Source organism: Mobula birostris, chromosome 16 (genome assembly GCF_030028105.1).
Source record: "Mobula birostris isolate sMobBir1 chromosome 16, sMobBir1.hap1, whole genome shotgun sequence".
Classification (NCBI taxonomy): domain Eukaryota; kingdom Metazoa; phylum Chordata; class Chondrichthyes; order Myliobatiformes; family Myliobatidae; genus Mobula; species Mobula birostris.
In genome coordinates, this window is record NC_092385.1 from 18428914 (window position 1) to 18444088 (window position 15175).

General features: G+C 43.8%; 1 protein-coding gene across 4 annotated transcripts in view; it reads left to right on the plus strand.

Annotated features, from left to right (window-relative positions):
* Positions 1-2526: 2526 nt before the first annotated feature.
* Positions 2527-15175, plus strand: part of hdac11 (histone deacetylase 11) — a 161542-nt gene continuing 148893 nt past the window's right edge. Inside the window, exons 1-2 of one of the 4 annotated variants that reach the window (XM_072280366.1) lie at positions 2538-2846; positions 3505-3610. The gene's annotated coding sequence lies outside the window, so the exon portion shown is untranslated. Of the gene's footprint in view, positions 2847-3504; positions 3611-15175 lie in introns of all 4 variants that reach the window. The other 3 variants (XM_072280367.1, XM_072280368.1, XM_072280365.1) reach the window with 3 other exon arrangements.

The window sequence follows — 15175 nt, forward strand, 5'->3', positions numbered from 1 at the left end:
AGCACCGGATGCAATAGATGACCCCAACAGGCTCACAAGTGAAGTGTTGCCTCACCTGGAAGGACCGTTTGGGGCCCTGAACGGTGGCAAGAGAGGAGGTGTAGGGACAGGTGTAGCACTTACACTTACAGGGATAAGTGCCGGGTGGGAGATCCGTGGGGAGGGACCGATCCCTGTGGAAAGCGGAGAGGGGTGGAGAGGGAAAGATGTGCTTAGTGGTGGGGCCCTGTTGAAGGTGGCGGAAGTTGCAGAGGTTAATGTGCTGGATCCGAAGGCTGGTGGGGTGGTAGGTGAGGACAAGGTGAACTCTGTCCCTGTTGTGGTTGCGGGAGGATGAGGTGAGGGCCGAAGCAGGAGCTGGTGAGCTTTCTTGGCCGTGGGTTCGGACCAGGACAGGTTATCAGTGATATTTACTGCTAGGAACTTGTTCTCAGCCTCAGCACCACTGATGTAAACAGGAGCTTGCGTATCACCCATCTTTCTGAAGCCAATGGTAATTTACTTCATTTTGCTGACACTGAGAGGAAGGTTGTTGTCATGACAACAAGTCACGAGGCTCTCTCTCTCTCCTTGCTCTATTCAGAGTCATTGTGATTTGAAGATATGGTCCACTGTGGTGGTATCACCTGCAAACTTGTGTATGGAATAAGAGCAGAATGCAATCATGAATATATAGGCAGTAGAGCTGGGGGGTGGGAATGCAGCCTTGTGGTGTATCAGTGCTTCATATAATCATGGCAGAGGTGTTGCTGCTGCCTGTCCTTATTGATTACAGTCAAAGATCCAGTTGCAAAGGGAAATGTTAACTTCCTAGTCTAGGAGTTTGCAGGAATTATAGTATTGAAGGTGAAGCCGTAGCTGATATACAATGTCTAACATTACTGTCCAGGTGCTTCAGAGAAGAATGTAAAGTCAGGGAGATGGCATAGGTTTAAGGTAAGAGGGGAACTTGTGGGGCAATTTTTTTACACAAAGGATGGTATGTATGTGGAATGATCTGTTAGAGCAGGGGTTCCCAACCTGGGGTCCACAGACCTCTCAGTTTATGGTAGAGGCCCATTGTATAAAAGAAGTTTGGGTACCCCTGTGTTAGAGGAAGTGGTGAACCAGGTACAATTAAAAACTTCTAAAAGTCAGTCAGATAGGTGCATGGCAAGGAAAGACTTAGAAGGTTATAGGTAAAATCTGGAACGTGGAATTAGCTTGGAATGGGCATCTTGGTCAGTATTGACCAGTTGGGCCGAAGCACCTGTCTCCATGTTTGACAGCATGCGCTACAGCTCTAGATGGGAAAAATGCTTGAAAGTTGATCCCCCTGCCTAAGAAGTGCAAAATCAATTATCAGAGTCTCAAAGTAAGAGATACTTTCTTTAAGATTGAGATGAGGTGACATTTCTTCAAATGTTGGCATATCTTTTGATTTCTTTACCCTGCAGGGCTGAAAATCCCCAGTTAATGGTCAATGGTTTATTCTTGTGGCAAGTCGTGAAATACATTGAGAAGATGTATTTTGCAATGCCCTCCAGATAGATCATTCGAAACAAAAGTACACAAAGGGAAACCAGTAACAGGTGCAGAATATAGTGTTACAATCAGAGAAAGCACACTGTAGGTAGAAAATAGGGTGCAAGAGTCATATCAAGCTAGACTGAGCGATCAACAATCTATTATTATTCAAGAGGACCATTGAAGAGTCATATAACAGGATAGAAGCATCTACTGTTTAATCCTCTCCAGAGATGCTGCTTGATTTGCTGTAATTCCCCAGAATTTTGTGTGTGTTGCTCAAGAATGATCGCATCCACAGAATGCCGTGTTTAGGATAGAAGGCATTCTTCTGTCTTTAAGATTTGTGTTCTGGAGCTTTTCTATATTACATTCAAAGCAGTGGTTAGATTTCTGGATATTAGAGAAATTAAAGGACATGGGACATATGTGGATCAGCCATGGTCTTGCTGAATGGCAGAACATCCTGTTTCAAATTTGAGCAGAATAAAAAAAAACTTAAGGGTAAAGAAATCCTTGCAGACTTCAGCAACACACATCAAAGTTGCTGGTGAACGCAGCAGGCCGGGCAGCATCTCTAGGAAGAGGTACAGTCGACGTTTCAGGCCGAGACCCTTCGTCAGGACACAGCCTGAAACGTCGACTGTACCTCTTCCTAGAGATGCTGCCCGGCCTGCAACGTTCACCAGCAACTTTGATGTGTGTTGCTTGAATTTCCAGCATCTGCAGAATTCCTCGTCCTTGAAGACTTAAGGAGTTTTGTGAAGTCATTGGTGAACCTGTAATTTCTGCACCATTAATAGTTTCGTAATACCTGCCCAAATCTGCCTGCACGTTGCAATTATGGTAATTTTCTTTAGGCATGGAAAATTCGATCACAGAAAGGAGTGATGGCGAAAGCTGCAGCCTACCGTGCTCTGTGACAACTTTGCAACTTGACTGGAGCGCCCCTCCTCCCCATGCTCGCCCCCGCTCCGCTCTGCACCGTGCGAGAAGAGCGGCTGAGGCAGGAGTAGCGCAAACTCTGCGGTTGCCTCCGTGACGTTTGGCTCTGCGCACAATCGGCGTGAGGCGGTGCGTGGTGAGAGCGCGCCGTGCCTGCAGCCTTCACTTTTCAGGCGCAATAGCAAGAGTATGACCTTTCAAAGGTGAAAGCGGAGAAGTGTTGTAAGAAGCAGATTCTGCCTCGCCTGCGGAATTAGCCGCGGCGGGGGAAGTCGGACTGGATTTGCAGCTTCTGTGAGCCCCCGGTCTGCCCTGCCAGCTGGGATTTTACAATCGACAGGCCCCGGGAGCGGATTGCCACGGTTGTTGTGGATGTCAGCGCGTAGTCCCGACAGGTATGCGCTCCCGGTACACTTCAGAGCACCCTAGGTTTGTCCGTAAGTGTTGTTACCCCTGATTGCGTAAAGCGTCTGTTATTTATATCCCGAACGGGGGGGGGGGGGCGTTGAACTCGAGCATTTGTACGCCAGCTGCAATTCATCATGGGATTTGTAGTCTTCGCGACAGCCACCTGTTAGCATCGAGGATAGTTTGATTCGACCAGTAATACAAATGATTTTAATTCTTTGTTTCCAATCACATTTGTATGTTGATCATGGTTCAAAAATAGGAAATAAATATTTGTTTTGGTGTAAACGTACATATCTAGGGTATTTATATGTCATACGGCATGATGTTGGTGCTTGCTTGTATTGGGCGAGCAGCAGTTATGCTGTCGGGAGGCTCGGCACTTAATGGGACGATTGAAAACATTTAAATAAACACGAGAGAGAGAGAAAAGGAGGAATGGAGTGTAGAGCTACCTTTTGGGCTACAAATAATATTCCAACGGAATGTTAGCAATAAGCAACTATACAATGTAACAAAGATAACAGATCTAGTATCGGTTGTAGGAAATAATATTACCCAAACTAGAATCATAAAGCGTAAAGCACACCGACACCAAACACCCATTTACACATCCCATTTTTATTCTCTTCCCATTACCATCAGATACTACCACTCACACACAAGAGAAAGCCTGAAGATGCTGGAAATCAAAAGTAGCACACACAATGCTGGAGAAACTCAGCAGGACAGGCAGCGTCTATGGAAAAGGGTAAACAGTCGAGGTTTCCGACCGAGACTGTTCATCAGGACCACAGAGGATTGTACCACCCACCTACTCCCTATTAGCAGTTTTATCTACCAACCTGCATGTCTTTGGGGTGTGGAATGAATCTAATTGGGTTTAAAAAGTGTATGTGCAGACACACCACGCACAGTACCCAAGGTTATAACTGATCTGATCATTCAGAGTAAATGCAGAGATAAAATAAATTGTATGGAGATTTGTAAAGGAAAACACAAATATAGTTAAGAGCAGGAGAATGAGACTAACCAGACAGCTCCTTCAAATAATCTGGCATAGTTACACAAAATGAATGGCTTCCTTGTTGGGTCTGTTTCCAATTAATGTTTACATCTCTCACTATAGTTGCCCCCAGAGACTTGAGAAGTCTGCCCAGCCTGAAGATGCAATGGGTGATTTTTAATTTCCACATACACTGGGTGAAGTAAACAGCTTAATCATAAAGAAAGTGCATTTCTGGAATGCCTTTGGAATATTTTTATGGAACACTACTTTGGAGTTCCAAAAGGTTGCACCAGATTTAGAAGTCAACAATTGTTAATTAATAATTGAAGCTCACGACCACAACTATCACCCTTTTTTTGGTGCTAAATTTGAAATGTAAAACTTGTCACTAATGAAAGTGTATTTAAATAAGACAGATATAATATACATTGACAATCACTAACTGGCTGAATTGTTAAATGTTAACTTTTTAAAAAAACTCATAAAAGATTGAGTGAACTTTATTTTAATTAAATGACCATAGGGAAACCGGGTTGAGGTGTTTGAATAAACATCACTCAAACATAAGGCAAGCAGGTGATAATTCAATGATTAAAATAAAAATGTGATGTATGATTTTATCTGTTTTGATTTGTATGCAATATTCCTCTGGGATATTTACAAATTTGGATCACTAACATAGATTGTGCACCCCTTATCTGAAATTCCAAAATCTGAAAACCTCCAAAATGAGAATTTTTTTTTTGGCTGCTGACGTGAGGCCACAAATTCCCACAAATGGCAAATTTCCACAAAGCACTGCAGAGGTTCCCAGATGATGCACAGGTCTCTGTGCACCACAGACAGTTCTGAGAAGTGACCTGATATGTAATGAACAGAAGTTAATAAAAAATAGAAAAACACTGCATAAAATGAAACAGGAAGATCTCGAGTGTGTATAGAAAGAGTGGATTCATCTGTGCTCTATGCTGATCGTGAAACAAGTAAAAAATCTATCACAATGAACTGAAAATTGAAAGGTAATTATGAATCTTCTGCAGGCTGGTTGCAGAAGTTTAAGAAGAAGCGCAGCATTAAGTTTTTAAGGATTTGTAGTTATAAAGCATCTATTGATCATGAAGCAGCAGAGAAATTCATTGAGTTTGCCAAGATTGTCGCTGATGAAAATCTAACACACTGAACAGCTGCATCAGTATATATGTGTGTGGTGAACAACTGTAAGACAAACTTTGCTTACTGGTAGCACGTAAATTCAGAGTAGGGAATGATGGCAATGCCAAACAACCACTGACTGGGTGGCCAAGGTAGTGATAGTTTACCTTTCTGATGGTTCAATGTACACAATTTTCATGCACAAAATTTTAAAAAATACTGTGCAAAACTACCTTCTGTATACCTAATGTAAATGGATTTTATTTTTAGACTTGGGTCTCATTCCCAAGTTATCTCATTATATAGATGCAGATATTCCAAACTCCAGGAAAAAAATTGGAATCTGAAACACTTCTGGTCCCAAGCATTTGAGATAAGTGGTATTCAATCTTTATGAGAAAATTACTAATATGGTAACAAGGTTAATTAGCTTCAATTTTGTTTTCAGGAATGGAAACAAATTAACTTAGTTACCTTTTTGGCAAGTTTTAGGGGACCATTTTGGATTGATACCTTTTTTGTATTGCTACTTTTGCATTGATCCCTTCAACAAAGTATGATTCTTAGAAGAATATTGGAGTCAGTTGATTACATAGGCAGTACGAAAGCCAGAGTTTAATGAGTTATATACCAACTGTTGAAATTAACTATTAAAATTGTAATTCACATTAAAGCCATAGATTTCAGTTAATGTAACTGCAGAACTCAATAATTTCAGGGGCAAGATTTCAACAAATATGCATTTTCTGAATGTAATGCAATAAATGGCACTGGCTACGTCCAGAACAAGTTAAGGACCTGACCCTGTTGTCCAGGAATGTGCCATAGCTGTCTTTTACTATGCTGTAGCCCAGTGAATTCATTTGCTATTTCACAGATTGAAAGGAAACAATAACTTAAATTTCAGATTTCTTTGGAGGTCAGTTGATCTGGATTGGAATCATTGAGTTCAGATCTGAACATGGTGACTGGGGAAATTAAATTTTTGCTTTTATTAATAACTGGATGAAAAGATACTATCAGCTTTGACAATTATGAGAGTTCCAGATTGTTTAAACCCACTGTGGCTGTGGTGTCCTCCAGGGAATGGAATTTGCCTGATTTGGCATACATGAAACTCCAATCCCATGCCACTGTGGGCTATTTTTGTAACTGGTTTAACAAGCTACTCGTCTATCAAATTTCTACAATAAACTGTCATAAGAATAAAACTAAAGCTGTTATCATTGCCCTGGTTACATTGTGTAGGCTGCATCATTTGCATGACTGATATTAGGCACTCTATTCTGGGTTCTGCCTGGTGAAGAGATTACTAGGTGAATAGATAAAGGGATGCTCTCAAAGCATTGTTGAAGCTCAGTTAACCCTAGGGAAATCAACCTCTTAACCATTTGCATACATACTGGTTGCATCGTGGCTTGGTATGGAAACACCAATGCCCAAAAATGGAAAATCCTACAAAAAGTGGTGGACACAGCCCAGTCCATCACAGACAAAGCACATCTGGAAGCATCATCACAGGCCCCTACCATCCAGGCCATGCTCTCTTCTTACTGCTGCCACTGGGATGGATGTACAGGAGCCTTGGGTCCTCACACCACCAGGTTCAGGAACAGTTGTTACCCTACAACTATCAGGCCCTTGAACCAGTGTGGATAACTTCACTCACCTCAACTCAGAACTTTCAAGTATTCGACAACTCACATTCTCAGTATTATTTATTTAGTTATTTATCACGTTTTGCCTTCTTTTGTACTTTGTTGTTTATCAATCTGTGTGTGTAGTTTTTCATTGATTCTATTGTATTTTGTTCTTCTGTGAAGGTCTGCAAGAAAATGAATCTCGATGCACCGTATGGTGACATATAGAAGTTTGATAATGAATTTAATTTGACCTAGGCTCTTAGGCATAGCACTTTAGTGTTGTGGCTGATGTGTCTTATGAAGTCAATGTAGAAGCAGCAGACTCTTCAGTAGATGGCAGTTGATGGGTGACTGGGCAGGTGGATGGATAACTTGCGACATTGTCTACTATTTCTGTTATTTCTGCCTCTGTGCTGTTGGTCCGTGGACCCCATTTGGAATGCTCTTTCTCCACCTTGAGTGGTTATGGGCCAGATATTCCCAGGAATAAATATGAATGCTGCATTTCTTCAAGCATTGAGCATACCTGTGAAACTTGGAGTCATATGCCACAGAAACAGACCTTTCAGCCTATCTTATCCATGCTGGCCAAGATATCTGTATGAGCTGGTCCCATTTGCCTTCGAGCCACCCAGTAATCTCATGCCATGGCAGATCTCAGAATAGAATCTGATGTCAAATATGTAGTTGTTGTGACTTACTCAGTGCCAGCTGATGGTATAACTAGTGCCTTATACTAGTGTCTCACCGATATACAGGAGGCCATAATGAGTCCCATCCTCCTGCCATCCCACCAGGGATAGGGTTCCTCTTATCCTCACCTATCACATGATCAGCCTCCAAGTCCAGCACATAATTCTCTGTAACTTTCACTATCTCCAACGGGATCCCACCGCCAAGCTCAACTTTCCTTCCCCCACTCCTCCAAATTTCTGCTTTCTGTCGGGATCACTCCCTACATGACTCCCTTGTCCATTCGTCCCTACCCACTGATCTCCCTCCTGGCATTTATCCATGCAAGTGGAACAAGTGCTACTCATGCTCAAGCACCTCCTCCCTCACTACCATTCAGGGCCCCATTCAGTCCTTCTGGATGAGGCAAAACTTCACTTATGAAACTGTGGTCATCCACTGTATCTGGTGGTCCCGGTGTGGCCTCCTGTATATCAGTGAGACCTGATATAGATTGGGAGACTGCTTCACCGAGCACCTACACTCTATCCACCAGAAAAAGCAGGATCTCCCAGTGACGACCCATTTTAATTCCACTTCCCATTCTGACATGTCAGTCCATGGCCTCCTCTACTGTCACGATGAGGCCATACTCAGGTTGGAGGGGCTCCTTCTGGGTAGCCTCCAGCCTGATGGTATGAATGCTGATTTCTCAAACTTCTGGAAATGCCCCCTCCCCCCACTTCACCATTCTCCATTCCCATTTCCCTCTCTCACCCTATCTCCTTAACTGCCCCTCACTTCCCTCTGGTGTTCCTCTCCTTTCACTTTCTTCCATGACCTTCAGTCTTTTCCTGTCAGATTCCCCCTTCTCCAGCCTTGTCTCTCTTTCACCAATCAACTTCCCAACTCTTTATTTCACCCCTCCCTCATACCCCCTCTCCTGGTTTTACCTATTGCCTTGTGGTTCTTCCTCCCCTTGCCCCACCTTCTTACTTCGACTCCTCATCCTTTTTGCTCCAGTCCTGATGAAGGGTCTTGACCCAAAATGTTGACTGTACCCTTTTCCATAGCCACTGCCTCACCTGCTGAGTTCCTCCAGCTTTTCCAGTGTGTGTTTCAGTGAATTAGCTGCTATGTTAAAGGACAGACTGTGATCTCAGAATCTCATGTAAGGAGTTGGTGCAGGAGGGAGGACATCAGATTTCTTGATCATTGGGCTCTCTTCCAGGGAAGATAGGACCTGTACAGAAGGAACGGTTGGTCCCTGAACTGGAAGGGGACTAGTGGGAAGGTTTGCAAGTGTTGCGTGATTAAAACTCGAGCTGCAAAGGGATGGGACCCAAAATGCTAGAACAGAAGGTGGGGTGGCTGTGGAGAAAGATGGTAAGCTTACATACAAGGTTAGGAATCAAAATGTTGAGCATGTTGGGACTAATGTTGTGAGCTGTATATATTTCAATGCGAGGAGTACTGTAGGAAAGGCCGATGAGCTTGGGGCATGGATCAGCATGTAGGATTATGACACTGTAGCCATTAGTGAGACTTGGATGCAGGAAGGGCAGCACTGGCAGCTCTATGTTCTGGAGTTCGTGTTTAAGGCATCATAGAGTTGGAGGCATTAAAGGAAGGGAGGTGGCAGTACTCGTGGCAGTGCTCAGTTAGGACAGACTGGAGCGCTAATCTAGTGAGGCTTTATGGATAGAACTAACATATAAGAAAGGTACAACCATGTTAACAGGATTATATTGTAGAACACCCAGCAATCTGCGGGATTTAGAGGAGCAAATTTGTACAGAGGTTGCAGACTGCTGCAAGAAACATAAGGTTGTTATAGTAGGTGATTTTAACTTCCCACATATTGACTGGGACTCCCATACTGTAAAAGGATTAGATGGTAACGAATTTGTCAAGTGTGTTCAGGAAAGTTTCCTTAATCAGGACATTGAAGTCCCAACTACAGAGAAGGTGATACTGGATCTCCTATTAGGGAATGAGACAGAAGTTTCTGTCATAAACTTCTAGAAATCATAATTTCAAGGCAATTATGGAAAAGGATAGGTCTGGTCCTTGGGATGAGATTCCAAATTGGAGATGGTATCAGAAAGAGTCTGGCAAGTGTGAATTGGGACAGACTATTTTCTGGCAAGGGTGCTCTTGGTAAGTGGGGGGTCTTCAAAAGGGAGAGTTTTGAGAGTACAGAGTTTGTACGTTAGAGTAAAAGGCAAGGATAAGGTTTATGGAACCATGGTTTTTGAGAGATATGGAGGCCTTGGTTAAGAAAAAAAGGGGTGCATAGCAGGTATAGACAGGCAGGAACAAATGAGATACTTGAGTTGCAGAAATGCAGGAGGGCTAAAAGAAGGCATGAGGTTGCTGCAGCAGACAAGGTGAAGCAGACCCCTAGGGGCTTCTACACAAATGTATTAAGAGCAAAAGGATAGTGAGGGACAGATTTGGTCCGCTGGAAGATCAGAGTGGTAATCAATGTGTGGAACTGAAAGAGGTGGGGGAGATCTTAAATGGATTTTTTTGCATCTGTATTTATTCGGGAGACGGACAGTGTCTGTAGATGTCAAGAAATGCAGCAGGGAGGTCATGGAACTGTACATATGGGGGGGGGGGGAGTGTTTGCTGTCTTGAGGCAAATTAAAGCTGATAAATCTCCAGTGTCTGACAAGGTGCTTCCTTAGACCCTGCGGGAGGCTAGTGCAACAATTAGAGAGGCTCTAGCACAGATATATAAAACATCCTTAGCCATGCGTGAAGTGCCAGTGGATTGGTGGACAGCTGACGTTGTTCAGTTGTTTAAGAAAGGTTTTAAGAATAAGCCAGAAAATGGTGAGCCTGACATCAGCGGTGTGAATGTAATTGGAAGGCGTTCTAAGAGACCAGATATACTGTATATATATCTGGATAAATAGGGTCTGATTAGGGTTAGTCAACATGACTCTTTTCTTGGTAAATTGTGTCTAACCAATCTTCTAGCACCAGGAAAGTTGATGAAGGCAGGATAGTGGACGTTGTCTACATGGACTTTAGCAAAGCCTTTGACAAGGTCCTGCGTGGGAAGTTGGTCAAGAAAGTTCAGCGGCTTGGCAGTCAAGATGAGGTAGTAAATTGGATTAGATGTTGGCTTCACGGGAGAAGCCAGAGAGTGGTAGTAGTTGATTGGCTCTCTGTCTGAAGACCTGTGACTAGTGGTGTGTTGCAGGGATCGGTGCTGAGTCCGTAGTTGCTTGTCATCTATATCAATGTTCTGGATGATAATGTGGTGAACTGGTTCAGCAGATTTGCAGATGATACCAAGAATGGGGGTGTAGTGGACAGCAAGGAAGGCTATCGTGGCTTGCAGCGCAATCTGGACCAGCTGGAAGAATGGATTTAAAAATGGCAGATGGAATTTAATACAGACAAGTGTGAGGTGTTGAAAGAACTAACCAGGGTAGATCTTACACGGTGAACGGTAGGGCACTGAGGAGTGCGGTAGAACAGAAGGATCTGGGAATATAGATAGACAATTTCTTGAGAGTGACGTCACAGACAGATAGGGTCATAAGGACACATTGGCCTTCATAAATCAAAGTATTGAGTACAGGAATTATGCTGAAATTGTATAAAACATTGGTGAGACCTAATTTGGAGTACTGTGTGCAGTTTTGATCACCTACCCACAGGAGAGAGATAAATAAAGTTGAAAGAGGCACAGAAAATTTACAAGGATGTTGCTGGGGCTTGAGGTCCCAAGTTATAGGGAAAGATTGAATTGGTTAGGACTTTATTCCCTAGAATGTAGAAAATTGAGGGGAGTTTTGAGAGAGGTATACTAAATTATGAGGGGAAAGATAGGGTAAATGCAAGCAGGCTTTTTCCACTGAGGTGTGAGACTACAACTAGAGGTTATGGGTTAAGGGTGAAAGGTGAAATGTTTAAGGGGAACATGAGGGGGATCTTCACTCAGAGGGTGATGAGAGTATGGAACGAGCTGCTGCACAAGTGGTGGATCTGGAGTCGATTTCGACATTTAAGGGAAATTTGTGTAGGTATATAGATGGAAAGGGTATGGATGATGCAGGTGCAAGTCAAGATCTAGGCAGATTAATGGTTCGGCATGGATTAGATGGGTTGAAACTTTAAAAAGTTTGTCTGTTTGGCAAGGTAAGTGGGTGAGTAGACACATTTTTCCTGTTTCATTCGTGTAGAATTAGATAGCATGCCTGCAGGGTTAGTGCTTTGTTCAGGGTGTCAGATGTGGGAATCCTGGGAGACTTCCAGCCTCCCTGATGGCCACATCTGCGCCAGGTGCACCGAGTTGCAGCTCCTCAGAGACCGTGTTAGGGATCTGCAGCTGCAGCTTGATGACCTAGTGCTTATCAGGGAAAGTGAAGAGGTGATAGACAGGAGCTACAGGGAGGTAGTCATCCCTAGGCTACAGGAGTCAATAGTCATCCCTAGGCTACAGGAGTCAGAACACTGGGTCACTGTCAAGGAAAATGCCCGGATAGTGGAGAGCACCCCTGTGGCTGTCCCCCTCAGCAACAAATATCTTGTTCTGGATGCTGTTGAGGGGGATGACCTGACGGGGGACGCCCACGGTGACCGGGTCTCTGGCACTGAGCCTGGCGCTGTTGTGCAGGAGAGAAGGAGGGTGAAGTGAAATGCGGTAGTCGTGGGGGATTCCATAGTCAGGGGAACAGACAGGAGATTCTGTGAGCCTGACAGAGATACCCGCATGGTGTGTTGCCTCCCAGGTGTCAGGGTATGGGATGTCTCGGATCGGGTCCTGAATATTCTAAAGGGGGAGGGTGAGCAGCCAGTTGTCTTGGTACATGTTGGTACCAATGACATAGATAGGACAAAGGAGGAGGTCCTGAAGAGAGATTTCCAGGAGTTAGGAAGGAAGCTGAGAAGCAGGACCTCCAGGGTAGTAATCTCGGGATTGCTACCTGTGCCACATGCTAGCGAGGGCAAGAGTAGTCGGATCAGGCAGATGAATGCCTGGCTGAGAGACTGGTGTAGGGGGCAGGGCTTCAGATTCTTGAATAATTGGGATCTCTTCTGGGGGAAGTATGACCTGTTCAAAAAGAACAGGTTACACCTGAACCCGAAGGGGACCAATATCCTGGCGGGAAAGTTTAATAGAGCTGTTAGGGAGGGTTTAAACTAATTTGGCAGGGGGATGGGAACCGGAATGATAGAGCGGAGGAAGGGGAAAACAGAAATAAATCTAAGATAGTGAGCAGTAAAGATGTCAGGAAAGACAGGCAGGTGATGGGGCAAATGTGTAGCCATTGGGATGAGTTGCAGTGCAAAAAAGTTGCAGTGAAATCAAAGCAAAAAGTATCAAATACTGGTCTTAAGGTGTTGTACTTAAATGCACGCAGCATAAGAAATAAAGTGGATGATCTTGTTGTACAGCTACAGATTGGCAGGTATGATATTGTGGCCATCACTGATACCTGGCTAAATGATGCATGTCTCTGGGAGCTGAACGTCCAAGGATACACGGTGTATCGGAAGGATAGGAAGGTAGGCAGAGGGGGAGGCGTGGCTTTATTGGTAAGAAATGATATTAAATCATTAGAAAGAGGTGATATAGGATTGGAAGGTGCAGAATCTTTATGGGTTGAGCTAAGAAATAGCAGGGGTAAAAGGACCCTGATGGCAGTTATTTATAGGCCTCCAAACAGCTGCAGGGATGTGGACTACAAATTACAACTGGAAATAGAAAAGGCTTGTCAGAAGGGCAGTGTTATGATAATTGTGGGGGATTTTAACATGCGAGTAGATTGGAAAAATCAGGTCGGCACTGGATCTCAAGAGAGAGAATTTGTAGAATGGCTGCGAGATGGCTTTTTAGAACAGCTTGTTGTTGAGCCCACTAGGGGATCGGCTGTACTGGATTGGGTATTGTGTAATGAACCGGAGGTGATTGGAGAGATTGAGGTGAAGGAACCCTTAGGAGGCAGTGATCATAACATGATTGAGTTCACTGTGAAATTAGAAAAAGAGAAGTCGAAATCTGATGTGTCAGTGTTTCAGTGGAATAAAGGAAACTACAGTGGCATGAGAGAGGAACTGGCCAAAGTTGACTGGAAAGAGACACTGGCGGGAAAGACGGCAGAGCAGCAGTGGCTGGAGTTTATGCGAGAAATGAGGAATGTGCAAAACAGGTATATTCCAAAAAAGAAGAAATTTTCGAATGGAAAAAAGGATGCAACCGTGGTTGACAAGAGAAGTCAAAGCCAAAGTTAAAGCTAAGGAGAGGGCATACAAGGAAGCAAAAATTAGTGGGAAGACAGAGGATTGGGAAGTCTTTAAAACCTTACAAAAGGAAACCAAGAAGGTCATTAAGAGAGAAAAGATTAACTATGAAAAGAAACTAGCAAATAATATTGAAGAGGATACTAAAAGCTTTTTCAAGTATATAAAGAGTAAAAGACAGGTGAGAGTAGCTATAGGACCGATAGAAAATGATACTGGAGAAATTGTAGTGGGAGATGAGGAGGTGGCAGAGGAACTGAACAAGTATTTTGCATCAGTCTTCACTGAGGAAGACAGCAGGATACCGGACACTCAAGGGTGGCAGGGAAGAGAAGTGTGCACAGTCACAATTAGGACAGAGAAAGTACTCAGGAAGCTGAATAGGCTAAAGGTCGATAAATCTCCTGGACCAGATGGAATGCACCCTCGTGTTCTGAAGGAAGTAGCTGTGGAGATTGCGGAGGCATTAGCGATAATCTTTCAAAAGTCGATAGATTCTGGCATGGTTCCGGAGGACTGGAAGATTGCAAATGTCACTCCGCTATTTAAGAAGGGGGCAAGGAAGCAAAAAGGAAATTATAGACCTGTTAGCTTGATGTCGGTGGTTGGGAAGTTGTTGGAGTCGATTGTCAAGGATGAGGTTACTGAGTACCTGGAGGCATTTGACAAGATAGGCAGAACTCAGCATGGATTCCTTAAAGGAAAATCCTGCCTGACAAACCTATTACAATTTTTTGAGGAAATTACCAGTAGGCTAGACAAGGGAGATGCAGTGGATGTTGTACATTTGGATTTTCAGAAGGCCTTTGACAAGGTGCCACACATGAGGCTGCTTAACAAGATAAGAGCCCATGGAATTACAGGAAAGTTACATATGTGGATAGAGCATTGGCTGATTGGCAGGAAACAGAGAGTGGGAATAAAGGGGTCCTACTCTGGTTGGCTGCAGGTTACCAGTGGTGTTCCACAGGGATCAGTGTTGGGGCCGCTTCTTTTTACATTGTACATCAACGATTTGGATTATGGAATAGATGGCTTTGTGGCTAAGTTTGCTGACGATACGAAGATAGGGGGAGGGGCCAGTAGTGCTGAGGAAACGGAGAGTCTGCAGAGAGATTTGGATAGATTGGAAGAATGGGCAGAGAAGTGGCAAATGAAGTACAATGTTGGAAAGTGTATGGTTATGCACTTTGGCAGAAAAAATAAACGGGCAGACTATTATTTAAATGGGGAAAGAATTCAAAGTTCTGAGATGCAACGAGACTTGGGAGTCCTTGTACAGGATTCTCTTAAAGTTAACCTCCAGGTTGAGTCGGTAGTGAAGAAGGCGAATGCAATGTTGGCATTCATTTCTAGAGGAATAGAGTATAGGAGCAGGGATGTGATGTTGAGGCTCTATAAGGCGCTGGTGAGACCTCACTTGGAGTACTGTGGGCAGTTTTGGTCTCCTTATTTAAGAAAGGATGTGCTGACGTTGGAGAGGGTACAGAGAAGATTCACTAGAATGATTCCGGGAATGAGAGGGTTAACATATGAGGAACGTTTGTCTGCTCTTGGACTGTATTCCTTGGAGTTT